Raw genomic sequence first — 25,461 nt, 5'->3', positions numbered from 1 at the left:
CATAATATGCAAAATATACACAAAATATATACAAAATATGCACAATACACAGTATACCAGATAAATGTGCGGAAAATGCATTTTTTCCCCACATTTCAGATTTTGCGGGGGTGTCTGGGTAATACATTCTGGGCCGATTTGCGCAAATCATACCTCTGCGGATTCCCACGGGTGTTCTCTTTTCGGAAATGCATGGGGTTCCCTGTTTTCCTTGGTGGCTTGGACACTCGAGGCCCATATCTGTATGGTGTGTGGAGAAAGTGAAAAATTCAGGTGTGAAAACAGACTTGGGGTTACCTGTGTTTTAGGCTTTCCCCTTGGCGCCCAGGTAGGTGAACCCACACATGCGAGGTACCATTTTCATTGGGACACCTGTGGGAACGTGAGACGGTAGGCCATGTGCTGTTGGCGAGGAGTTTCAATGGTTGAGCCGAGTGAAATGTGCGGAAAATAAGTTTTTTTCCCACATTTCGGACTTTGCGGGGGTCTCTGGGTAATAAATTCTGGGCCGATTTGCGCAAATCATACCTCTGCAGATTCCCACGGGTGTCCTCTCTTCGGAAATGCATGCAGGAGTTCCCTGTTTTTCTTGGTAGCTTGGACACCCGAGGCCCATATCTGTATGATATGCCCGTCTGCCGAGGGTGTGAAATTCATGTGTGAAAACAGACTTGGGGTTACTTGTGTTTTAGGCTTTACCCTTGGCGCTCAGGTAGGTGCACCCACACATGTGAGGTACCGTTTTCATCGGGACACCTGTGGGAACGCGGGACGGTAGGCCATGTGTTGTTGGCGGTGTGTTTCGATGGTTGAGCCAAGTGAAATTTGCGGAAAATGCGTTTTTTCCCCCACATTTCAGACTTTGCGGGGGAATTTGGGTAAAAATTCTGGGCCGATTTGCGCAAATCATACCTCTGCGGATTCCCATGGGTGTCCTCTTTTCGGATATGCATGGGATTCCCTTGGTGGCTTGGACACCCGAGGCCCATATCTGTGTGATGTGAGAAAGTGAAATTCAGGTGTGAAAACAGACTTGGGGTTATTTGTGTTTTAGGCTTTCCCCTTGGCGCCCAGGTAGGTGCATTCACACATGTGAGGTACCATTTCCATCGGGACACTGTGCAAACACGGGACAGTAGGCCATGTGTTGTTGGTGGCGTGTTTCGATGGGTGAACCGAGTGAAATGTACGGAAAATGTGTTTTTTCCCACATTTCAGACTTTGCGGGGGTGTCTGGGTAATACATTATGGGCCGATTTGCGCAAATCATACCTCTACGGATTCCCACGGGTGTCCTCTTTTCGGAAATGCATGGGGTTCCCTGTTTTCCTTGGTGGCTTGGGCACTCGAGGCCCATATCTGTATGGTGTGTGGAGAAAGTGAAAAATACAGGTGTGAAAACAGACTTGGGGTTACCTGTGTTTTAGGCTTTCCCCTTGGCGCCCAGGTAGGTGAACCCACACATGCGAGGTACCATTTTCATCGGGACACCTGTGGGAACGTGAGACGGTAGGCCATGTGCTGTTGGCGAGGAGTTTCAATGGTTGAGCCGAGTGAAATGTGCGGAAAATAAGTTTTTTTCCCACATTTCGGACTTTGCGGGGGTCTCTGGGTAATAAATTCTGGGCCGATTTGCGCAAATCATACCTCTGCAGATTCCCACGGGTGTCCTCTCTTCGGAAATGCATGCAGGAGTTCCCTGTTTTTCTTGGTAGCTTGGACACCCGAGGCCCATATCTGTATGATATGCCCGTCTGCCGAGGGTGTGAAATTCAGGTGTGAAAACAGACTTGGGGTTACTTGTGTTTTAGGCTTTACCCTTGGCGCTCAGGTAGGTGCACCCACACATGTGAGGTACCGTTTTCATCGGGACACCTGTGGGAACGCGGGACGGTAGGCCATGTGTTGTTGGTGGTGTGTTTCGATGGTTGAGCCAAGTGAAATTTGCGGAAAATGCGTTTTTTCCCCCACATTTCAGACTTTGCGGGGGGTGTCTGGGTAATAAATTCTGGGCCGATTTGTGCAAATCATACCTCTGCGGATTCCCATGTGTGTCCTCTTTTCGGATATGCATGGGATTCCCTTGGTGGCTTGGACACCCGAGGCCCATATCTGTGTGATGTGAGAAAGTGAAATTCAGTTGTGAAAACAGACTTGGGGTTATTTGTGTTTTAGGCTTTCCCCTTGGCGCCCAGGTAGGTGCATTCACACATGTGAGGTACCATTTCCATCTGGACACTGTGCAAACACGGGACAGTAGGCCATGTGTTGTTGGTGGCGTGTTTCGATGGGTGAACCGAGTGAAATGTACGGAAAATGTGTTTTTTCCCACATTTCGGACTTTGCGGGGGTGTCTGGGTAATACATTCTGGGCCGATTTGCGCAAATCATACCTCTGCGGATTCCCACGGGTGTCCTCTTTTCGGAAATGCATGGGGTTCCCTGTTTTCCTTGGTGGCTTGGACACTCGAGGCCCATATCTGTATGGTGTGTGGAGAAAGTGAAAAATTCAGGTGTGAAAACAGACTTGGGGTTACCTGTGTTTTAGGCTTTCCCCTTGGCGCCCAGGTAGGTGAACCCACACATGCGAGGTACCATTTTCATCAGGACACCTGTGGGAACGTGAGACGGTAGGCCATGTGCTGTTGGCGAGGAGTTTCAATGGTTGAGCCGAGTGAAATGTGCGGAAAATAAGTTTTTTTCCCACATTTCGGACTTTGCGGGGGTCTCTGGGTAATAAATTCTGGGCCGATTTGCGCAAATCATACCTCTGCAGATTCTCACGGGTGTCCTCTCTTCGGAAATGCATGCAGGAGTTCCCTGTTTTTCTTGGTAGCTTGGACACCCGAGGCCCATATCTGTATGATATGCCCGTCTGCCGAGGGTGTGAAATTCAGGTGTGAAAACAGACTTGGGGTTACTTGTGTTTTAGGCTTTACCCTTGGCGCTCAGGTAGGTGCACCCACACATGTGAGGTACCGTTTTCATCGGGACACCTGTGGGAACGCGGGACGGTAGGCCATGTGTTGTTGGCGGTGTGTTTCGATGGTTGAGCCAAGTGAAATTTGCGGAAAATGCGTTTTTTCCCCCACATTTCAGACTTTGCGGGGGTGTCTGGGTAATAAATTCTGGGCCAATTTGTGCAAATCATACCTCTGCGGATTCCCATGGGTGTCCTCTTTTCGGATATGCATGGGATTCCCTTGGTGGCTTGGACACCCGAGGCCCATATCTGTGTGATGTGAGAAAGTGAAATTCAGGTGTGAAAACAGACTTGGGGTTATTTGTGTTTTAGGCTTTCCCCTTGGCGCCCAGGTAGGTGAACCCACACATGCGAGGTACCATTTTCATCGGGACACCTGTGGGAACGTGAGACGGTAGGCCATGTGCTGTTGGCGAGGAGTTTCAATGGTTGAGCCGAGTGAAATGTGCGGAAAATAAGTTTTTTTCCCACATTTCGGACTTTGCGGGGGTCTCTGGGTAATAAATTCTGGGCCGATTTGCGCAAATCATACCTCTGCAGATTCCCACGGGTGTCCTCTCTTCGGAAATGCATGCAGGAGTTCCCTGTTTTTCTTGGTAGCTTGGACACCCGAGGCCCATATCTGTATGATATGCCCGTCTGCCGAGGGTGTGAAATTCAGGTGTGAAAACAGACTTGGGGTTATTTGTGTTTTAGGCTTTACCCTTGGCGCTCAGGTAGGTGCACCCACACATGTGAGGTACCGTTTTAATCGGGGCACCTGTGGGAACGCGGGACGGTAGGCCATGTGTTGTTGGCGGTGTGTTTCGATGGTTGAGCCAAGTGAAATTTGCGGAAAATGCGTTTTTTCCCCCACATTTCAGACTTTGCGGGGGTGTCTGGGTAATAAATTCTGGGCCGATTTGCGCAAATCATACCTCTGCGGATTCCCATGGGTGTCCTCTTTTCGGATATGCATGGGATTCCCTTGGTGGCTTGGACACCCGAGGCCCATATCTGTGTGATGTGAGAAAGTGAAATTCAGGTGTCAAAACAGACTTGGGGTTATTTGTGTTTTAGGCTTTCCCCTTGGCGCCCAGGTAGGTGCATTCACACATGTGAGGTACCATTTCCATCGGGACACTGTGCAAACACGGGACAGTAGGCCATGTGTTGTTGGTGGCGTGTTTCGATGGGTGAGCCGAGTGAAATGTGCGGAAAATGTGTTTTTTTCCCCACATTTCGGACTTCGCAGGGGTGTCTGGGTAATAAATTCTGGGCCGATTTGCGCTAATCATACCTCTGCAGATTCCCACGGGTGTCCTCTTTTCAGAAATGCATGGGGTTCCCTGTTTTCCTTGGTGGCTTGGACACCCGAGGCCCATATCTGTATGATGTGAGAAAGTGAAATTCAGGTGTGAAAACAAACTTGGGGTTACTTGTGTTTTAGGCTTTCCCCTTGGCGCCCAGGTAGGTGCATCCCCACATGTGAGGTACCGTTTTCATTGGGACACCTGTGGGAACGCGGGACGGGAGGCCATGTGTTGCTGGCGGCGTGTTTCGATGGGTGAGCCGAGTGAAATTTGCGGAAAATGCGTTTTTTTCCCAAATTTCGGACTTTGAGGGGGTGTCTGGGTAATACATTCTGGGCCGATTTGCGCAAATCATACCTCTGCGAATTCCCACGGGTGTCCTCTTTTCGGAAATGCATGGGATTCACTGTTTTCCTTGGTGGCTTGGACACCCCAGGCCCATATCTGTATGATGTGAGAAAGTGAAATTCAGGTGTGAAAACAGACTTGGGGTCATTTGTGTTTTAGGCTTTCCCCTTGGCGCCCAGGTAGGGGCACCCACACATGTGAGGTAGCATTTTCATCGGGACACCTGTGGGAACGTGGGACGGTAGGCCATGTGTTGTTGGCGGTGTGTTTCTATGGGTGAGCCGAGTGAAATGTGCGGAAAATGCGTTTTCTTTCCCACATTTCGGACTTTGCGGGGGTGTCTGGGTAATACATTTTGGGCCGATTTGCGCAAATCATACCTCTGAGGATTCCCACTGGTGTCCTCTTTTCGGAAATGCATGGAGTTCCCTGTTTTCCTTGGTGGCTTGGACACTCGAGGCCCATATCTGTATGATGTGAGAAAGTGAAATTCAGGTGTGAAAACAGACTTGGGGTTACTTGTGTTTTAGGCTTTCCCCTTGGCGCCCAGGTAGGTGCACCCACACATGTGAGGTACCGTTTTCATCGGGACACCTGTGGGAACGAGGGACGGTAGGCCATGTGTTGTTGGCGGCGTGTTTCGATGGGTGAGCCGAGTGAAATGTGCGGAAAATGTGTTTTTTTCCCCACATTTCGGACTTTGCAGGGGTGTCTGGGTAATAAATTATGGGCCGATTTGCGCTAATCATACCTCTGCGGATTGCCACGGGTGTCCTCTTTTCAGAAATGCATGGGGTTCCCTGTTTTCCTTGGTGGCTTTGACACCCGAGGCCGATATCTGTATGATGTGAGAAAGTGAAATTCAGGTGTGAAAACAAACTTGGGGTTACTTGTGTTTTAGGCTTTCCCCTTGGCGCCCAGGTAGGTGCATCCCCACATGTGAGGTACCGTTTTCATTGGGACGCCTGTGGGAACGCGGGACGGGAGGCCATGTGTTGATGGCGGCGTGTTTCGATGGGTGAGCCGAGTGAAATTTGCGGAAAATGCGTTTTTTTCCCACATTTCGGACTTTGAGGGGGTGTCTGGGTAATAAATTCTGGGCCGATTTGCGCAAATCATACCTCTGCGGATTCCCACGGGTGTCCTCTTTTCGGAAATGCATGGGATTCCCTGTTTTCCTTGGTGGCTTGGACACCCGAGGCCCATATCTGTATGATGTGACAAAGTGAAATTCAGGGGTGAAAACAGACTTGGGGTTACTTGTGTTTTAGGCTTTCCCCTTGGCGCCCAGGTAGGTGCGCCCACACATGTGAGGTACCGTTTTCATCGAACATCTGTGGGAACGCGGGATGGGAGGCCATGTGTTGTTGGCGGTGTGTTTCGATGGGTGAGCCGAGTGAAATGTGCGGAAAATGCATTTTTTTCCCACATTTCAGACTTTGCAGGGGTGTCTGGGTAATACATTTTGGGCCGATTTGCGCAAATCATACCTCTGCGGATTCCCACGGGTGTCCTCTTTTCGGAAATGCATGGGGTTCCCTGTTTTCCTTGGTGGCTTGGACACCCGAGGCCCATATCTGTATGATGTGAGAAAGTGAAATTCAGGTGTGAAAACAGACTTGGGGTTACTTGTGTTTTAGGCTTTCCCCTTGGCGCCCAGGTAGGTGCACCCACACATGTGATGTATCGTTTTCATCGGGACACCTGTGGGAACGAGGGACGGTAGGCCATGTGTTGTTGGCGGCGTGTTTCGATAGGTGAGCCGAGTGAAATGTGCGGAAAATGCGTTTTTTTCCACATTTCGGACTTTGCAGGGGTGTCTGGGTAATACATTCTGGGCCGATTTGCACAAATCATACCTCTGCGGATTCTCACGGGTGTCCTCTTTTCAGAAATGCATGGGGTTCCCTGTTTTCTTTGGTGGCTTGGACACCAAGGCCCATATCTGTATGATGTGAGAGTGTGAAATTCAGGTGTGAAAACAGACTTGGGGTTACTTGTGTTTTAGGCTTTCCCCTTGGCGCCCAGGTAGGTGCACCCACACATGTGATGTACTGTTTTCATCGGGACACCTGTGGGAACGAGGGACAGTAGGCCATGTGTTGTTGGCGGCGTGTTTCGATAGGTGAGCCGAGTGAAATGTGCGGAAAATGCGTTTTTTTCCCACATTTCGGACTTTGCAGGGGTGTCTGGGTAATACATTCTGGGCCGATTTGCACAAATCATACCTCTGCGGATTCTCACGGGTGTCCTCTTTTCAGAAATGCATGGGGTTCCCTGTTTTCTTTGGTGGCTTGGACACCAAGGCCCATATCTTTATGATGTGAGAGTGTGAAATTCAGGTGTGAAAACAGACTTGGCGTTACTTGTGTTTTAGGCTTTCCCCTTGGCGCCCAGGTAGGTGCGCCCACACATGTGGGGTACCGTTTTCATCGGGACACCCGTCGGAACGCGGGACGGTAGACCATGTGTTGTTGGCGGCGTGTTTCGATGGATGAGCCGAGTGAAATGTGCTGAAAATGCGTTTTTTTTCCCACATTTCAGACTTTGCAGGGGTGTCTGGGCAATAAATTCTGGGCCGATTTGCGCTAATCATACCTCTGCGGATTCCCACGGGTGTCCTCTTTTCAGAAATGCATGGGGTTCCCTGTTTTTCTTGGTGGCTTGGACACCCGAGGCCCATATCTGTATGATGTGAGAAAGTGAAATTCAGGTGTGAAAACGGACTTGGGGTTACTTGTGTTTTAGGCTTTCCCCTTGGCGCCCAGGTAGGTGCACCCCCACATTTGAGGTACCATTTTCATCGGGACGCCTGTGGGAACGTGGGACGGGAGGCCATGTGTTGCTGGCGGCGTGTTTCGATGGGTGAGCCGAGTGAAATTTGCGGGAAAATGCGTTTTTTTCCTACATTTCGGACTTTGCAGGGGTGTCTGGGTAATAAATTCTGGGCCGATTTGCGCAAATCATACCTCTGCAGATTCCCACGGGTGTCCTCTTTTCGGAAATGCATGCAGGAGTTCCCTGTTTTTCTTGGTAGCTTGGACACCCGAGGCCCATATCTGTATGATATGCCCGTCTGCCGAGGGTGTGAAATTCATGTGTGAAAACAGACTTGGGGTTACTTGTGTTTTAGGCTTTACCCTTGGCGCTCAGGTAGGTGCACCCACACATGTGAGGTACCGTTTTCATCGGGACACCTGTGGGAACGCGGGACGGTAGGCCATGTGTTGTTGGCGGTGTGTTTGTTTCGATGGTTGAGCCAAGTGAAATTTGCGGAAAATGCGTTTTTTCCCCCACATTTCAGACTTTGCGGGGGTGTCTGGGTAATAAATTCTGGGCAAATTTGCGCAAATCATACCTCTGCGGATTCCCATGGGTGTCCTCTTTTCGGATATGCATGGGATTCCCTTGGTGGCTTGGACACCCGAGGCCCATATCTGTGTGATGTGAGAAAGTGAAATTCAGGTGTGAAAACAGACTTGGGGTTATTTGTGTTTTAGGCTTTCCCCTTGGCGCCCAGGTAGGTGAACCCACACATGCGAGGTACCATTTTCATCGGGACACCTGTGGGAACGTGAGACGGTAGGCCATGTGCTGTTGGCGAGGAGTTTAAATGGTTGAGCCGAGTGAAATGTGCGGAAAATAAGTTTTTTTCCCACATTTCGGACTTTGCGGGGGTCTCTGGGTAATAAATTCTGGGCCGATTTGCGCAAATCATACCTCTGCAGATTCCCACGGGTGTCCTCTCTTCGGAAATGCATGCAGGAGTTCCCTGTTTTTCTTGGTAGCTTGGACACCCGAGGCCCATATCTGTATGATATGCCCGTCTGCCGAGGGTGTGAAATTCAGGTGTGAAAACAGACTTGGGGTTACTTGTGTTTTAGGCTTTACCCTTGGCGCTCAGGTAGGTGGACCCACACATGTGAGGTACCGTTTTCATCGGGGCACCTGTGGGAATGCGGGACGGTAGGCCATGTGTTGTTGGCGGTGTGTTTCGATGGTTGAGCCAAGTGAAATTTGCGGAAAATGCGTTTTTTCCCCCACATTTCAGACTTTGCGGGGGTGTCTGGGTAATAAATTCTGGGCCGATTTGCGCAAATCATACCTCTGCGGATTCCCATGGGTGTCCTCTTTTCGGATATGCATGGGATTCCCTTGGTGGCTTGGACACCCGAGGCCCATATCTGTGTGATGTGAGAAAGTGAAATTCAGGTGTCAAAACAGACTTGGGGTTATTTGTGTTTTAGGCTTTCCCCTTGGCGCCCAGGTAGGTGCATTCACACATGTGAGGTACCATTTCCATCGGGACACTGTGCAAACACGGGACAGTAGGCCATGTGTTGTTGGTGGCGTGTTTCGATGGGTGAACCGAGTGAAATGTACGGAAAATGTGTTTTTTCCCACATTTCGGACTTTGCGGGGGTGTCTGGGTAATACATTCTGGGCCGATTTGCGCAAATTATACCTCTGCGAATTCCCACAGGTGTCCTCTTTTCGGAAATGCATGGGATTCACTGTTTTCCTTGGTGGCTTGGACACCCGAGGCCCATATCTGTATGATGTGAGAAAGTGAAATTCAGGTGTGAAAACAGACTTGGGGTTATTTGTGTTTTAGGCTTTCCCCTTGGCGCCCAGGTAGGGGCACCCACACATGTGAGGTAGCATTTTCATCGGGACACCTGTGGGAACGTGGGACGGTAGGCCATGTGTTGTTGGCGGTGTGTTTCTATGGGTGAGCCGAGTGAAATGTGTGGAAAATGCGTTTTCTTTCCCACATTTCGGACTTTGCGGGGGTGTCTGGGTAATACATTTTGGGTCGATTTGCGCAAATCATACCTCTGCGGATTCCCATGGGTGTCCTCTTTTCGGATATGCATGGGATTCCCTTGGTGGCTTGGACACCCGAGGCCCATATCTGTGTGATGTGAGAAAGTGAAATTCAGGTGTCAAAACAGACTTGGGGTTATTTGTGTTTTAGGCTTTCCCCTTGGCGCCCGGGTAGGTGCATTCACACATGTGAGGTACCATTTCCATCGGGACACTGTGCAAACACGGGACAGTAGGCCATGTGTTGTTGGTGGCGTGTTTCGATGGGTGAGCCGAGTGAAATGTGCGGAAAATGTGTTTTTTTCCCCACATTTCGGACTTCGCAGGGGTGTCTGGGTAATAAATTCTGGGCCGATTTGCGCTAATCATACCTCTGCAGATTCCCACGGGTGTCCTCTTTTCAGAAATGCATGGGGTTCCCTGTTTTCCTTGGTGGCTTGGACACCCGAGGCCCATATCTGTATGATGTGAGAAAGTGAAATTCAGGTGTGAAAACAAACTTGGGGTTACTTGTGTTTTAGGCTTTCCCCTTGGCGCCCAGGTAGGTGCATCCCCACATGTGAGGTACCGTTTTCATTGGGACACCTGTGGGAACGCGGGACGGGAGGCCATGTGTTGCTGGCGGCGTGTTTCGATGGGTGAGCCGAGTGAAATTTGCGGAAAATGCGTTTTTTTCCCAAATTTCGGACTTTGAGGGGGTGTCTGGGTAATACATTCTGGGCCGATTTGCGCAAATCATACCTCTGCAGATTCCCACGGGTGTCCTCTTTTCAGAAATGCATGGGGTTCCCTGTTTTCCTTGGTGGCTTGGACACCCGAGACCCATATCTGTATGATGTGAGAAAGTGAAATTCAGGTGTGAAAACAAACTTGGGGTTACTTGTGTTTTAGGCTTTCCCCTTGGCGCCCAGGTAGGGGCGCCCACACATGTGAGGTAGCATTTTCATCGGGACACCTGTGGGAACGTGGGACGGTAGGCCATGTGTTGTTGGCGGTGTGTTTCTATGGGTGAGCCGAGTGAAATGTGCGGAAAATGCGTTTTCTTTCCCACATTTCGGACTTTGCGGGGGTGTCTGGGTAATACATTTCGGGCCGATTTGCGCAAATCATACCTCTGAGGATTCCCACTGGTGTCCTCTTTTCGGAAATGCATGGAGTTCCCTGTTTTCCTTGGTGGCTTGGACACTCGAGGCCCATATCTGTATGATGTGAGAAAGTGAAATTCAGGTGTGAAAACAGACTTGGGGTTACTTGTGTTTTAGGCTTTCCCCTTGGCGCCCAGGTAGGTGCACCCACACATGTGAGGTACCATTTTCATCAGGACACCTGTGGGAACGAGGGACGGTAGGCCATGTGTTGTTGGCGGCGTGTTTCGATGGATGAGCCGAGTGAAATGTGCTGAAAATGCGTTTTTTTTCCCACATTTCGGACTTTGCAGGGGTGTCTGTGTAATAAATTCTGGGCCTATTTGCGCTAATCATACCTCTGCGGATTGCCACGGGTGTCCTCTTTTCAGAAATGCATGGGGTTCCCTGTTTTCCTTGGTGGCTTTGACACCCGAGGCCCATATCTGTATGATGTGAGAAAGTGAAATTCAGGTGTGAAAACAAACTTGGGGTTACTTGTGTTTTAGACTTTCCCCTTGGCGCCCAGGTAGGTGCATCCCCACATGTGAGGTACCGTTTTCATTGGGACGCCTGTGGGAACGCGGGACGGGAGGCCATGTGTTGATGGCGGCGTGTTTCGATGGGTGAGCTGAGTGAAATTTGCGGAAAATGCGTTTTTTTCCCACATTTCGGACTTTGAGGGGGTGTCTGGGTAATAAATTCTGGGCCGATTTGCGCAAATCATACCTCTGCGGATTCCCACGGGTGTCCTCTTTTCGGAAATGCATGGGATTCCCTGTTTTCCTTGGTGGCTTGGACACCCGAGGCCCATATCTGTATGATGTGAGCAAGTGAAATTCAGGTGTGAAAACAGACTTGGGGTTACTTGTGTTTTAGGCTTTCCCCTTGGCGCCCAGGTAGGTGCGCCCACACATGTGAGGTACCGTTTTCATCGAACATCTGTGGGAACGTGGGATGGGAGGCCATGTGTTGTTGGTGGTGTGTTTCGATGGGTGAGCCGAGTGAAATGTGCGGAAAATGCATTTTTTTCCCACATTTCAGACTTTGCAGGGGTGTCTGGGTAATACATTTTGGGCCGATTTGCGCAAATCATACATCTGCGGATTCCCACGGGTGTCCTCCTTTCGGAAATGCATGGGGTTCCCTGTTTTCCTTGGTGGCTTGGACACCCGAGGCCCATATCTGTATGATGTGAGAAAGTGAAATTCAGGTGTGAAAACAGACTTGGGGTTACTTGTGTTTTAGGCTTTCCCCTTGGCGCCCAGGTAGGTGCACCCACACATGTGATGTACCGTTTTCATCGGGACACCTGTGGGAACGAGGGACGGTAGGCCATGTGTTGTTGGCGGCGTGTTTCGATAGGTGAGCCGAGTGAAATGTGCGGAAAATGCGTTTTTTTCCCACATTTCGGACTTTGCAGGGGTGTCTGGGTAATACATTCTGGGCCGATTTGCACAAATCATACCTCTGTGGATTCTCACGGGTGTCCTCTTTTCAGAAATGCATGGGGTTCCCTGTTTTCTTTGGTGGCTTGGACACCAAGGCCCATATCTGTATGATGTGAGAGTGTGAAATTCAGGTGTGAAAACAGACTTGGGGTTACTTGTGTTTTAGGCTTTCCCCTTGGCGCCCAGGTAGGTGCGCCCACACATGTGGGGTACCGTTTTCATCGGGACACCCGTCGGAACGCGGGACGGTAGACCATGTGTTGTTGGCGGCGTGTTTCGATGGATGAGCCGAGTGAAATGTGCTGAAAATGCGTTTTTTTCCCACATTTCAGACTTTGCAGGGGTGTCTGGGCAATAAATTCTGGGCCGATTTGCGCTAATCATATATCTGCGGATTCCCACGGGTGTCCTCTTTTCAGAAATGCATGGGGTTCCCTGTTTTCCTTGGTGGCTTGGACACCCGAGGCCCATATCTGTATGATGTGAGAAAGTGAAATTCAGGTGTGAAAACGGACTTGGGGTTACTTGTGTTTTAGGCTTTCCCCTTGGCGCCCAGGTAGGTGCACCCCCACATTTGAGGTACCATTTTCATCGGGACGCCTGTGGGAACGTGGGACGGGAGGCCATGTGTTGCTGGCGGCGTGTTTCGATGGGTGAGCCGAGTGAAATTTGCGGAAAATGCGTTTTTTTCCCACATTTCGGACTTTGCAGGGGTGTCTGGGTAATAAATTCTGGGCCGATTTACGCAAATCATACCTCTGCGGATTCCCACGGGTGTCCTCTTTTCGGAAATGCATGCAGGAGTTCCCTGTTTTTCTTGGTAGCTTGGACACCCGAGGCCCATATCTGTATGATATGCCCGTCTGCCGAGGGTGTGAAATTCATGTGTGAAAACAGACTTGGGGTTACTTGTGTTTTAGGCTTTACCCTTGGCGCTCAGGTAGGTGCACCCACACATGTGAGGTACCGTTTTCATCGGGACACCTGTGGGAACGCGGGACGGTAGGCCATGTGTTGTTGGCGGTGTGTTTCGATGGTTGAGCCAAGTGAAATTTGCGGAAAATGCGTTTTTTCCCCCACATTTCAGACTTTGCTGGGGTGTCTGGGTAATAAATTCTGGGCCAATTTGCGCAAATCATACCTCTGCGGATTCCCATGGGTGTCCTCTTTTCGGATATGCATGGGATTCCCTTGGTGGCTTGGACACCCGAGGCCCATATCTGTGTGATGTGAGAAAGTGAAATTCAGGTGTGAAAACAGACTTGGGGTTATTTGTGTTTTAGGCTTTCCCCTTGGCGCCCAGGTAGGTGAACCCACACATGCGAGGTACCATTTTCATCGGGACACCTGTGGAAACGTGAGACGGTAGGCCATGTGCTGTTGGCGAGGAGTTTCAATGGTTGAGCCGAGTGAAATGTGCGGAAAATAAGTTTTTTTCCCACATTTCGGACTTTGCGGGGGTCTCTGGGTAATAAATTCTGGGCCGATTTGCGCAAATCATACCTCTGCAGATTCCCACGGGTGTCCTCTCTTCGGAAATGCATGCAGGAGTTCCCTGTTTTTCTTGGTAGCTTGGACACCCGAGGCCCATATCTGTATGATATGCCCGTCTGCCGAGGGTGTGAAATTCAGGTGTGAAAACAGACTTGGGGTTACTTGTGTTTTAGGCTTTACCCTTGGCGCCCAGGTAGGTGCACCCACACATGTGAGGTACCGTTTTCATCGGGGCACCTGTGGGAACGCGGGACGGTAGGCCATGTGTTGTTGGCGGTGTGTTTCGATGGTTGAGCCAAGTGAAATTTGCGGAAAATGCGTTTTTTCCCCCACATTTCAGACTTTGCGGGGGTGTCTGGGTAATAAATTCTGGGCCGATTTGCGCAAATCATACCTCTGCGGATTCCCATGGGTGTCCTCTTTTCGGATATGCATGGGATTCCCTTGGTGGCTTGGACACCCGAGGCCCATATCTGTGTGATGTGAGAAAGTGAAATTCAGGTGTCAAAACAGACTTGGGGTTATTTGTGTTTTAGGCTTTCCCCTTGGCGCCCAGGTAGGTGCATTCACACATGTGAGGTACCATTTCCATCGGGACACTGTGCAAACACGGGACAGTAGGCCATGTGTTGTTGGTGGCGTGTTTCGATGGGTGAACCGAGTGAAATGTACGGAAAATGTGTTTTTTCCCACATTTCGGACTTTGCGGGGGTGTCTGGGTAATACATTCTGGGCTGATTTGCGCAAATCATACCTCTGCGAATTCCCACAGGTGTCCTCTTTTCGGAAATGCATGGGATTCACTGTTTTCCTTGGTGGCTTGGACACCCGAGGACCATATCTGTATGATGTGAGAAAGTGAAATTCAGGTGTGAAAACAGACTTGGGGTTATTTGTGTTTTAGGCTTTCCCCTTGGCGCCCAGGTAGGGCCACCCACACATGTGAGGTAGCATTTTCATCGGGACACCTGTGGGAACGTGGGACGGTAGGCCATGTGTTGTTGGCGGTGTGTTTCTATGGGTGAGCCGAGTGAAATGTGTGGAAAATGCGTTTTCTTTCCCACATTTCGGACTTTGCGGGGGTGTCTGGGTAATACATTTTGGGTCGATTTGCGCAAATCATACCTCTGCGGATTCCCACGGGTGTCCTCTTTTCGGAAATGCATGGAGTTCCCTGTTTTCCTTGGTGGCTTGGACACCCGAGGCCCATATCTGTATGATGTGAGAAAGTGAAATTCAGGTGTGAAAACAGACTTGGGGTTACTTGTGTTTTAGGCTTTCCCCTTGGCGCCCAGGTAGGTGCACCCACACATGTGAGGTACCGTTTTCATCGGGACACCTGTGGGAACGAGGGACGGTAGGCCATGTGTTGTTGGCGGCGTGTTTCGATGGGTGAGCCGAGTGAAATGTGCGGAAAATGTGTTTTTTCCCCCACATTTCGGACTTCGCAGGGGTGTCTGGGTAATAAATTCTGGGCCGATTTGTGCTAATCATACCTCTGCAGATTCCCACGGGTGTCCTCTTTTCAGAAATGCATGGGGTTCCCTGTTTTCCTTGGTGGCTTGGCCACCCGAGACCCATATCTGTATGATGTGAGAAAGTGAAATTCAGGTGTGAAAACAAACTTGGGGTTACTTGTGTTTTAGGCTTTCCCCTTGGCGCCCAGGTAGGTGCATCCCCACATGTGAGGTACCGTTTTCATTGGGACACCTGTGGGAACGCGGGACGGGAGGCCATGTGTTGCTGGCGGCGTGTTTCGATGGGTGAGCCGAGTGAAATTTGCGGAAAATGCGTTTTTTTCCCAGATTTCGGACTTTGAGGGGGTGTCTGGGTAATACATTCTGGGCCGATTTGCGCAAATCATACCTCTGCGAATTCCCACGGGTGTCCTCTTTTCGGAAATGCATGGGATTCACTGTTTTCCTTGGTGGCTTGGACACCCCAGGCCCATATCTGTATGATGTGAGAAAGTGAAATTCAGGTGTGAAAACAGACTTGGGGTCATTTGTGTTTTAGGCTTTCCCCTTGGCGCCCAGGTAGGGGCGCCCACACATGTGAGGTAGCATTTTCATCGGGACACCTGTGGGAACGTGGGACGGTAGGCCATGTGTTGTTGGCGGTGTGTTTCTATGGGTGAGCCGAGTGAAATGTGCGGAAAATGCGTTTTCTTTCCCACATTTCGGACTTTGCGGGGGTGTCTGGGTAATACATTTTGGGCCGATTTGCGCAAATCATACCTCTGAGGATTCCCACTGGTGTCCTCTTTTCGGAAATGCATGGAGTTCCCTGTTTTCCTTGGTGGCTTGGACACTCGAGGCCCATATCTGTATGATGTGAGAAAGTGAAATTCAGGTGTGAAAACAGACTTGGGGTTACTTGTGTTTTAGGCTTTCCCCTTGGCGCCCAGGTAGGTGCACCCACACATGTGAGGTACCATTTTCATCAGGACACCTGTGGGAACGAGGGACGGTAGGCCATGTGTTGTTGGCGGCGTGTTTCGATGGATGAGCCGAGTGAAATGTGCTGAAAATGCGTTTTTTTTCCCACATTTCGGACTTTGCAGGGGTGTCTGGGTAATAAATTCTGGGCCTATTTGCGCTAATCATACCTCTGCGGATTGCCACGGGTGTCCTCTTTTCAGAAATGCATGGGGTTCCCTGTTTTCCTTGGTGGCTTTGACACCCGAGGCCCATATCTGTATGATGTGAGAAAGTGAAATTCAGGTGTGAAAACAAACTTGGGGTTACTTGTGTTTTAGACTTTCCCCTTGGCGCCCAGGTAGGTGCATCCCCACATGTGAGGTACCGTTTTCATTGGGACGCCTGTGGGAACGCGGGACGGGAGGCCATGTGTTGATGGCGGCGTGTTTCGATGGGTGAGCCGAGTGAAATTTGCGGAAAATGCGTTTTTTTCCCACATTTCGGACTTTGAGGGGGTGTCTGGGTAATAAATTCTGGGCCGATTTGCGCAAATCATACCTCTGCGGATTCCCACGGGTGTCCTCTTTTCGGAAATGCATGGGATTCCCTGTTTTCCTTGGTGGCTTGGACACCCGAGGCCCATATCTGTATGATGTGAGAAAGTGAAATTCAGGTGTGAAAACAGACTTGGGGTTACTTGTGTTTTAGGCTTTCCCCTTGGCGCCCAGGTAGGTGCGCCCACACATGTGAGGTACCGTTTTCATCGAACATCTGTGGGAACGTGGGATGGGAGGCCATGTGTTGTTGGTGGTGTGTTTCGATGGGTGAGCCGAGTGAAATGTGCGGAAAATGCATTTTTTTCCCACATTTCAGACTTTGCAGGGGTGTCTGGGTAATACATTTTGGGCCGATTTGCGCAAATCATACCTCTGCGGATTCCCACGGGTGTCCTCCTTTCGGAAATGCATGGGGTTCCCTGTTTTCCTTGGTGGCTTGGACACCCGAGGCCCATATCTGTATGATGTGAGAAAGTGAAATTCAGGTGTGAAAACAGACTTGGGGTTACTTGTGTTTTAGGCTTTCCCCTTGGCGCCCAGGTAGGTGCACCCACACATGTGATGTACCGTTTTCATCGGGACACCTGTGGGAACGAGGGACGGTAGGCCATGTGTTGTTGGCGGCGTGTTTCGATAGGTGAGCCGAGTGAAATGTGCGGAAAATGCGTTTTTTTCCCACATTTCGGACTTTGCAGGGGTGTCTGGGTAATACATTCTGGGCCGATTTGCGCAAATCATACCTCTGCGAATTCCCACGGGTGTCCTCTTTTCGGAAATGCATGGGATTCACTGTTTTCCTTGGTGGCTTGGACACCCCAGGCCCATATCTGTATGATGTGAGAAAGTGAAATTCAGGTGTGAAAACAGACTTGGGGTCATTTGTGTTTTAGGCTTTCCCCTTGGCGCCCAGGTAGGGGCGCCCACACATGTGAGGTAGCATTTTCATCGGGACACCTGTGGGAACGTGGGACGGTAGGCCATGTGTTGTTGGCGGTGTGTTTCTATGGGTGAGCCGAGTGAAATGTGCGGAAAATGCGTTTTCTTTCCCACATTTCGGACTTTGCGGGGGTGTCTGGGTAATACATTTTGGGCCGATTTGCGCAAATCATACCTCTGAGGATTCCCACTGGTGTCCTCTTTTCGGAAATGCATGGAGTTCCCTGTTTTCCTTGGTGGCTTGGACACTCGAGGCCCATATCTGTATGATGTGAGAAAGTGAAATTCAGGTGTGAAAACAGACTTAGGGTTACTTGTGTTTTAGGCTTTCCCCTTGGCGCCCAGGTAGGTGCACCCACACATGTGAGGTACCATTTTCATCAGGACACCTGTGGGAACGAGGGACGGTAGGCCATGTGTTGTTGGCGGCGTGTTTCGATGGATGAGCCGAGTGAAATGTGCTGAAAATGCGTTTTTTTTCCCACATTTCGGACTTTGCAGGGGTGTCTGGGTAATAAATTCTGGGCCTATTTGCGCTAATCATACCTCTGCGGATTGCCACGGGTGTCCTCTTTTCAGAAATGCATGGGGTTCCCTGTTTTCCTTGGTGGCTTTGACACCCGAGGCCCATATCTGTATGATGTGAGAAAGTGAAATTCAGGTGTGAAAACAAACTTGGGGTTACTTGTGTTTTAGACTTTCCCCTTGGCGCCCAGGTAGGTGCATCCCCACATGTGAGGTACCGTTTTCATTGGGACGCCTGTGGGAACGCGGGACGGGAGGCCATGTGTTGATGGCGGCGTGTTTCGATGGGTGAGCCGAGTGAAATTTGCGGAAAATGCGTTTTTTTCCCACATTTCGGACTTTGAGGGGGTGTCTGGGTAATAAATTCTGGGCCGATTTGCGCAAATCATACCTCTGCGGATTCCCACGGGTGTCCTCTTTTCGGAAATGCATGGGATTCCCTGTTTTCCTTGGTGGCTTGGACACCCGAGGCCCATATCTGTATGATGTGAGAAAGTGAAATTCAGGTGTGAAAACAGACTTGGGGTTACTTGTGTTTTAGGCTTTCCCCTTGGCGCCCAGGTAGGTGCGCCCACACATGTGAGGTACCGTTTTCATCGAACATCTGTGGGAACGTGGGATGGGAGGCCATGTGTTGTTGGTGGTGTGTTTCGATGGGTGAGCCGAGTGAAATGTGCGGAAAATGCATTTTTTTCCCACATTTCAGACTTTGCAGGGGTGTCTGGGTAATACATTTTGGGCCGATTTGCGCAAATCATACCTCTGCGGATTCCCACGGGTGTCCTCCTTTCGGAAATGCATGGGGTTCCCTGTTTTCCTTGGTGGCTTGGACACCCGAGGCCCATATCTGTATGATGTGAGAAAGTGAAATTCAGGTGTGAAAACAGACTTGGGGTTACTTGTGTTTTAGGCTTTCCCCTTGGCGCCCAGGTAGGTGCACCCACACATGTGATGTACCGTTTTCATCGGGACACCTGTGGGAACGAGGGACGGTAGGCCATGTGTTGTTGGCGGCGTGTTTCGATAGGTGAGCCGAGTGAAATGTGCGGAAAATGCGTTTTTTTCCCACATTTCGGACTTTGCAGGGGTGTCTGGGTAATACATTCTGGGCCGATTTGCACAAATCATACCTCTGTGGATTCTCACGGGTGTCCTCTTTTCAGAAATGCATGGGGTTCCCTGTTTTCTTTGGTGGCTTGGACACCAAGGCCCATATCTGTATGATGTGAGAGTGTGAAATTCAGGTGTGAAAACAGACTTGGGGTTACTTGTGTTTTAGGCTTTCCCCTTGGCGCCCAGGTAGGTGCGCCCACACATGTGGGGTACCGTTTTCATCGGGACACCCGTCGGAACGCGGGACGGTAGACCATGTGTTGTTGGCGGCGTGTTTCGATGGATGAGCCGAGTGAAATGTGCTGAAAATGCGTTTTTTTCCCACATTTCAGACTTTGCAGGGGTGTCTGGGCAATAAATTCTGGGCCGATTTGCGCTAATCATATCTCTGCGGATTCCCACAGGTGTCCTCTTTTCAGAAATGCATGGGGTTCCCTGTTTTCCTTGGTGGCTTGGACACCCGAGGCCCATAACTGTATGATGTGAGAAAGTGAAATTCAGGTGTGAAAACGGACTTGGGGTTACTTGTGTTTTAGGCTTTCCCCTTGGCGCCCAGGTAGGTGCACCCCCACATTTGAGGTACCATTTTCATCGGGACGCCTGTGGGAACGTGGGACGGGAGGCCATGTGTTGCTGGCGGCGTGTTTCGATGGGTGAGCCGAGTCAAATTTGCGGAAAATGCGTTTTTTTCCCACATTTCGGACTTTGCAGGGGTGTCTGGGTAATAAATTCTGGGCCGATTTGCGCAAATCATACCTCTGAGGATTCCCACGGGTGTCCTCTTTTCGGAAATGCATGGGATTCCCTGTTTTGCTCGGTGGCTTTGACACCCGAGGCCCATATCTGTATGATGTGAGAAAGTGAAATTCAGGTGTGAAAACAGAGTTGGGGTTATTTGTGTTTTAGGCTTTCCCCTTGGCGCCCAGGTAGGTGCGCCCACACATGTGGGGTACCGTTTTCATCGGGACACCCGTCGGAACGCGGGACGGTAGACCATGTGTTGTTGGCGGCGTGTTTCGATGGATGAGCCGAGTGAAATGTGCTGAAAATGCGTTTTTTTTCCCACATTTCAGACTTTGCAGGGGTGTCTGGGCAATACATTCTGGGCCGATTTGCGCTAATCATATCTCTGCGGATTCCCACGGGTGTCCTCTTTTCAGAAATGCATGGGGTTCCCTGTTTTCCTTGGTGGCTTGGACACCCGAGGCCCATATCTGTATGTTGTGAGAAAGTGAAATTCAGGTGTGAAAACGGACTTGGGGTTACTTGTGTTTTAGGCTTTGCCCTTGGCGCCCAGGTAGGTGCACCCCCACATTTGAGGTACCATTTTCATCGGGACGCCTGTTGGAAAGTGGGACGGGAGGCCATGTGTTGCTGGCGGCGTGTTTCGATGGGTGAGCCGAGTGAAATTTGCGGAAAATGCGTTTTTTTCCCACATTTCGGACTTTGCAGGGGTGTCTGGGTAATAAATTCTGGGCCGATTTGCGCAAATCATACCTCTGAGGATTCCCACGGGTGTCCTCTTTTCGGAAATGCATGGGATTCCCTGTTTTCCTTGGTGGCTTGGACACCCGAGGCCCATATCTGTATGATGTGAGAAAGTGAAATTCAGGTGTGAAAACAGAGTTGGGGTTATTTGTGTTTTAAGCTTTCCCCTTGGCGCCCAGGTAGGTGCACCCACACATGTGAGGTACCATTTTCATCGAGACACCTGTGGGAACGTGGGACGGTAGGCCATGTGTTGTTGGTAGCGTGTTTCAATGGGTGAACCGAGTGAAATGTGCGGAAAATGCGTTTTCTTTCCCACATTCCGGACTTTGTGCGGATGTCTGGGTAATACATTTTGGGCCGATTTGCGCAAATCATACGTTTGCGGATTCCCATGGGTGTCCTCTTTTCGGAAATGCATGGGGTTCCCTGTTTTCCTTGGTGGCTTTGACACCCGAGGCCCATATCTGTATGATGTGAGAAAGTGAAATTCAGGTGTAAAAACAGACTTGGGGTTACTTGTGTTTTAGGCTTTCCCCTTGGCACCCAGCTAGGTGCGCCCTCACATGTGAGGTACCGTTTTCATCGAACACCTGTAGGAACGCGGGACGGGAGGCCATGTGTTGTTGGTGGTGTGTTTCGATGGGTAAGCCGAGTGAAATGTGAGGAAAATGCTTTTTTTCCCCACATTTCAGACTTTGCAGGGGTGTCTGGGTAATAAATTCTGGGCCGATTTGCGCTAATCATACCTCTGCGGATTGCCACGGGTGTCCTCTTTTCAGAAATGCATGGGGTTCCCTGTTTTCCTTGGTGGCTTTGACACCCGAGGCCCATATCTGTATGATGTGAGAAAGTGAAATTCAGGTGTGAAAACAAACTTGGGGTTACTTGTGTTTTAGACTTTCCCCTTGGCGCCCAGGTAGGTGCATCCCCACATGTGAGGTACCGTTTTCATTGGGACGCCTGTGGGAACGCGGGATGGGAGGCCATGTGTTGATGGCGGCGTGTTTCGATGGGTGAGCCGAGTGAAATTTTCGGAAAATGCGTTTTTTTCCCACATTTCGGACTTTGAGGGGGTGTCTGGGTAATAAATTCTGGGCCGATTTGCGCAAATCATACCTCTGCGGATTCCCACGGGTGTCCTCTTTTCGGAAATGCATGGGATTCCCTGTTTTCCTTGGTGGCTTGGACACCCGAGGCCCATATCTGTATGATGTGAGAAAGTGAAATTCAGGTGTGAAAACAGACTTGGGGTTACTTGTGTTTTAGGCTTTCCCCTTGGCGCCCAGGTAGGTGCGCCCACACATGTGAGGTACCGTTTTCATCGAACATCTGTGGGAACGTGGGATGGGAGGCCATGTGTTGTTGGTGGTGTGTTTCGATGGGTGAGCCGAGTGAAATGTGCGGAAAATGCATTTTTTTCCCACATTTCAGACTTTGCAGGGGTGTCTGGGTAATACATTTTGGGCCGATTTGCGCAAATCATACCTCTGCGGATTCCCACGGGTGTCCTCCTTTCGGAAATGCATGGGGTTCCCTGTTTTCCTTGGTGGCTTGGACACCCGAGGCCCATATCTGTATGATGTGAGAAAGTGAAATTCAGGTGTGAAAACAGTCTTGGGGTTACTTGTGTTTTAGGCTTTCCCCTTGGCGCCCAGGTAGGTGCACCCACACATGTGATGTACCGTTTTCATCGGGACACCTGTGGGAACGAGGGACGGTAGGCCATGTGTTGTTGGCGGCGTGTTTCGATAGGTGAGCCGAGTGAAATGTGCGGAAAATGCATTTTTTTCCCACATTTCGGACTTTGCAGGGGTGTCTGGGTAATACATTCTGGGCCGATTTGCACAAATCATACCTCTGTGGATTCTCACGGGTGTCCTCTTTTCAGAAATGCATGGGGTTCCCTGTTTTCTTTGGTGGCTTGGACACCAAGGCCCATATCTGTATGATGTGAGAGTGTGAAATTCAGGTGTGAAAACAGACTTGGGGTTACTTGTGTTTTAGGCTTTCCCCTTGGCGCCCAGGTAGGTGCGCCCACACATGTGGGGTACCGTTTTCATCGGGACACCCGTCGGAACGCGGGACGGTAGACCATGTGTTGTTGGCGGCGTGTTTCGATGGATGAGCCGAGTGAAATGTGCTGAAAATGCGTTTTTTTTCCCACATTTCAGACTTTGCAGGGGTGTCTGGGCAATAAATTCTGGGCCGATTTGCGCTAATCATATCTCTGCGGATTCCCACGGGTGTCCTCTTTTCAGAAATGCATGGGGTTCCCTGTTTTCCTTGGTGGCTTGGACACCCGAGGCCCATATCTGTATGATCTGAGAAAGTGAAATTCAGGTGTGAAAACGGACTTGGGGTTACTTGTGTTTTAGGCTTTCCCCTTGGCGCCCAGGTAGGTGCACCCCCACATTTGAGGTACCATTTTCATCGGGACGCCTGTGGGAACGTGGGACGGGAGGCCATGTGTTGCTGGCGGCGTGTTTCGATGGGTGAGCCGAGTGAAATTTGCGGAAAATGCGTTTTTTTCCCACATTTCGGACTTTGCAGGGGTGTCTGGGTAATAAATTCTGGGCCGATTTGCGCAAATCATACCTCTGAGGATTCCCACGGGTGTCCTCTTTTCGGAAATGCATGGGATTCCCTGTTTTCCTTGGTGGCTTGGACACCCGAGGCCCATATCTGTATGATGTGAGAAAGTGAAATTCAGGTGTGAAAACAGAGTTGGGGTTATTTGTGTTTTAGGCTTTCCCCTTGGCGCCCAGGTAGGTGCACCCACACATGTGAGGTACCATTTTCATCGAGACACCTGTGGGAACGTGGGACGGTAGGCCATGTGTTGTTGGTAGCGTGTTTCAATGGGTGAGCCGAGTGAAATGTGTGGAAAATGCGTTTTTTTCCCACATTTCGGACTTTGAGGGGGTGTCTGGGTAATAAATTCTGGGCCGATTTGCGCTAATCATACCTCTGCGGATTGCCACGGGTGTCCTCTTTTCAGAAATGCATGGGGTTCCCTGTTTTCCTTGGTGGCTTTGACACCCGAGGCCCATATCTGTATGATGTGAGAAAGTGAAATTCAGGTGTGAAAACAAACTTGGGGTTACTTGTGTTTTAGACTTTCCCCTTGGCGCCCAGGTAGGTGCATCCCCACATGTGAGGTACCGTTTTCATTGGGACGCCTGTGGGAACGCGGGACGGGAGGCCATGTGTTGATGGCGGCGTGTTTCGATGGGTGAGCCGAGTGAAATTTGCGGAAAATGCGTTTTTTTCCCACATTTCGGACTTTGAGGGGGTGTCTGGGTAATAAATTCTGGGCCGATTTGCGCAAATCATACCTCTGCGGATTCCCACGGGTGTCCTCTTTTCGGAAATGCATGGGATTCCCTGTTTTCCTTGGTGGCTTGGACACCCGAGGCCCATATCTGTATGATGTGAGAAAGTGAAATTCAGGTGTGAAAACAGACTTGGGGTTACTTGTGTTTTAGGCTTTCCCCTTGGCGCCCAGGTAGGTGCGCCCACACATGTGAGGTACCGTTTTCATCGAACATCTGTGGGAACGTGGGATGGGAGGCCATGTGTTGTTGGTGGTGTGTTTCGATGGGTGAGCCGAGTGAAATGTGCGGAAAATGCATTTTTTTCCCACATTTCAGACTTTGCAGGGGTGTCTGGGTAATACATTTTGGGCCGATTTGCGCAAATCATACCTCTGCGGATTCCCACGGGTGTCCTTCTTTCGGAAATGCATGGGGTTCCCTGTTTTCCTTGGTGGCTTGGACACCCGAGGCCCATATCTGTATGATGTGAGAAAGTGAAATTCAGGTGTGAAAACAGACTTGGGGTTACTTGTGTTTTAGGCTTTCCCCTTGGCGCCCAGGTAGGTGCACCCACACATGTGATGTACCATTTTAATCGGGACACCTGTGGGAACGAGGGACGGTAGGCCATGTGTTGTTGGCGGCGTGTTTCGATAGGTGAGCCGAGTGAAATGTGCGGAAAATGCATTTTTTTCCCACATTTCGGACTTTGCAGGGGTGTCTGGGTAATACATTCTGGGCCGATTTGCACAAATCATACCTCTGTGGATTCTCACGGGTGTCCTCTTTTCAGAAATGCATGGGGTTCCCTGTTTTCTTTGGTGGCTTGGACACCAAGGCCCATATCTGTATGATGTGAGAGTGTGAAATTCAGGTGTGAAAACAGACTTGGGTTTACTTGTGTTTTAGGCTTTCCCCTTGGCGCCCAGGTAGGTGCGCCCACACATGTAGGGTACCGTTTTCATCGGGACACCCGTCGGAACGCGGGACGGTAGACCATGTGTTGTTGGCGGCGTGTTTCGATGGATGAGCCGAGTGAAATGTGCTGAAAATGCGTTTTTTTCCCCACATTTCAGACTTTGCAGGGGTGTCTGGGCAATAAATTCTGGGCCGATTTGCGCTAATCATATCTCTGCGGATTCCCACGGGTGTCCTCTTTTCAGAAATGCATGGGGTTCCCTGTTTTCCTTGGTGGCCTGGACACCCGAGGCCCATATCTGTATGATGTGAGAAAGTGAAATTCAGGTGTGAAAACGGACTTGGGGTTACTTGTGTTTTAGGCTTTCCCCTTGGCGCCCAGGTAGGTGCACCCCCACATTTGAGGTACCATTTTCATCGGGACGCCTGTGGGAACGTGGGACGGGAGGCCATGTGTTGCTGGCGGCGTGTTTCGATGGGTGAGCCGAGTGAAATTTGCGGAAAATGCGTTTTTTTCCCACATTTCGGACTTTGCAGGGGTGTCTGGGTAATAAATTCTGGGCCGATTTGCGCAAATCATACCTCTGAGGATTCCCATGGGTGTCCTCTTTTCGGAAATGCATGGGATTCCCTGTTTTCCTTGGTGGCTTGGACACCCGAGGCCCACA

The sequence above is a fragment of the Ambystoma mexicanum genome, chromosome 3q, assembly GCF_040938575.1.
Source record: "Ambystoma mexicanum isolate Mex_15411 chromosome 3q, UKY_AmexF1_1, whole genome shotgun sequence".
Classification (NCBI taxonomy): Eukaryota; Metazoa; Chordata; class Amphibia; order Caudata; family Ambystomatidae; genus Ambystoma; species Ambystoma mexicanum.
Note: the sequence above shows the minus strand (reverse complement) of the source record.